At 36.2% G+C, this 2227-nt stretch overlaps 1 protein-coding gene across 1 annotated transcript in view; it reads left to right on the top strand.

Moving 5' to 3' along the window:
- The window catches only part of NDUFA5 (NADH dehydrogenase (ubiquinone) 1 alpha subcomplex, 5), a 26174-nt gene that overhangs the window by 15435 nt on the left and 8512 nt on the right, over nucleotides 1–2227 (top strand). The window lies entirely within an intron of this gene.

A 2227-nucleotide genomic window follows, 5' to 3' on the forward strand; every position in this document is an offset into this window, starting at 1 on the left:
ACTTCTTTACTTATTAACTCAAATCTTTCTCTGCTATTTCAGTTGCCTTATAACTAATTGATCTGTTTGTAATGCCATCATACTTCATTATATGCCCCACACTGCAAATTATAGTGAGTTTTTTCAATACGTAAATCTTATCATGGTATGGTTGTCCTTCATCCATGGGCTATTGGTTCCAGGACTCCTGTGGATGCCAAAATCTAGTGATGCGGAAGTCCCTTATATAAAATGGCATAGTATTTGCATATAATCTGTGCATGTCCTCCTGTATGCTTTAAATCATCTCTAGATTACTTATAATACTTACTAAAACGTAAATGCTACATAATTTGTTATACTGTATTTTTTAAATTGTTGTATTGTTATTTTTCATTGTTTTTTTCCTCTAATATTTTCCATCCATGCTTGGTTGAATCCACGGATGCGGAATCTGCAGCTATGGAGCGCTGACTGTACTTTCCTGCTTAAAATCTTACTGTTCAGTATTTTTTCAAGGCTGAATTTAAGGATTTATGCTAAGCTAGTTGTATGAAACTCACTTAGCTACTTTTATCTGTATGATTTTGATGTACAGCCATGTTTTAGAACCACCAGCTTAAGAGGATAGTCTTTAGCATGCTGTGGAAAGTTCTCCAAGGTCTGGCTGTTGGTTATCTTGTTAATCCTCTGCCGTCATTTTCTATTGGGTTATTAAATATGAAGTGTCCGATTTTGAATCAAAAGTTTAGCTTATTATATCTCAAACAAGAAACAATATAATTAATCAAAGTATATGCCTAAACTATCAACACAGTTTTGCCATCTTAATGGTAGCTTGTCTATGCCAGCGGCAAAGAAGCCTGGAGTGCAAGTGGTGTTGAAATCACAAAAGGCATTTGCTGCAGCTTGTTGAGAATTGACTATTTTTCCATGCAAGAAGTGGTCCAAAGCCTGGAAGAAGTGGTAGTCAGTTGGTGCAAGGTCTGGTGAATACGGTGGATGACAAGAGTTTCCAAGTCCAGCTTCTGTAGTTTGAGTGGTGTTGTTTGTGCAACATGTGGTTGAGCATTGTCTTGCAAGAGGATTGACTTGTTACTGTTGACCAATCTCAGCTGCTTAATCATAAGCATCTTCATAATTTCTTCCAGTTGGTTGCAGTAGACATCTGTTGTAATCGATTGATCAGGTTTTATGAAGCAGTAGTGGATAATACCAGCGCTGGACCACCTAACGGACACCATTAGCTTTTTTTGATGAATATTCGGTTTTGGACTGTTTTAGCACTTCATCTTTATCTAATCATTGTTCCAAATGCTTGTAATTGTCAAAAAGAATCCATTTTTCATCATATGTAACAATACAGTGTAGAAATGGTTTGCCTTTATGTCGTGACAACAAAGAAAAGCAAGCTTTGATATGACTTCTCTTTTGATGCTTGTTTAAAATTCACGTGGGACCCATCTATCTAGCTTCCTTACCTTGCTTATTTGTTTCAAATGTTCCAATATTGTTGGAATAGTAATGTCAAACCTTTCTGCTAATTCACATGTAGGTTGAGATGGATTCGCTTCCACTACAGCTTTTTGCTTATCATTATCCATCTTGGTCTCAGGTCACCCACATGGCTCATTTTCAAGATTAAAATCACCAGAACAGAACTTCTCAAACCATCGCCCTGCTGTGCATTCATTAGCCACATCCTTCCCAAATACCTCGTTGATATTTCAAGCTGTCTGTGTTGCACTGGTGTTTCAAGATGGAGCTCATATTCGAAAATAACACAAATTTTTGACTTATCCATGGTTTCACAAAAATTGCTCTAAAAAAATTTGAAAGATAATCACAAGCCAAACCATGTGTTTAAAAGAATGAGGATGTACCTTCACATTAAAAATAAGAAATGTCAAAGTGAAATGTCAGAGACATGAGCTGTCAAACTTAGCACTTAAGGAAATTGGACATTTCATACTTAATAATGTAACTTTTTTTTTTTTTGTACCCTCTACTTTAGTGATACCAAACTGCTGGCATTTCTGTGGATTCCATGCAATTTTAGTTTTGTGTTCATTTGTATTTTCTCTCTTCCTGAAATGTCCTTGCCTTGTCTGTCTGGCAGTTCTTACTCAGTTCTCAAGAGTCATCACTTCTTCTGTGAAGCCTTTTCTTACCTTGCTAAGTAGAATTTGACATCTTCTTCACTTCTCTTCCATTGTACCTGTCACATCGTATTTTATTTATGTTTCCT

Source organism: Propithecus coquereli, unplaced genomic scaffold, assembly GCF_000956105.1.
Source record: "Propithecus coquereli isolate 6110/MARCELLA unplaced genomic scaffold, Pcoq_1.0 Scaffold4, whole genome shotgun sequence".
NCBI classification, from domain to species: Eukaryota; Metazoa; Chordata; class Mammalia; order Primates; family Indriidae; genus Propithecus; species Propithecus coquereli.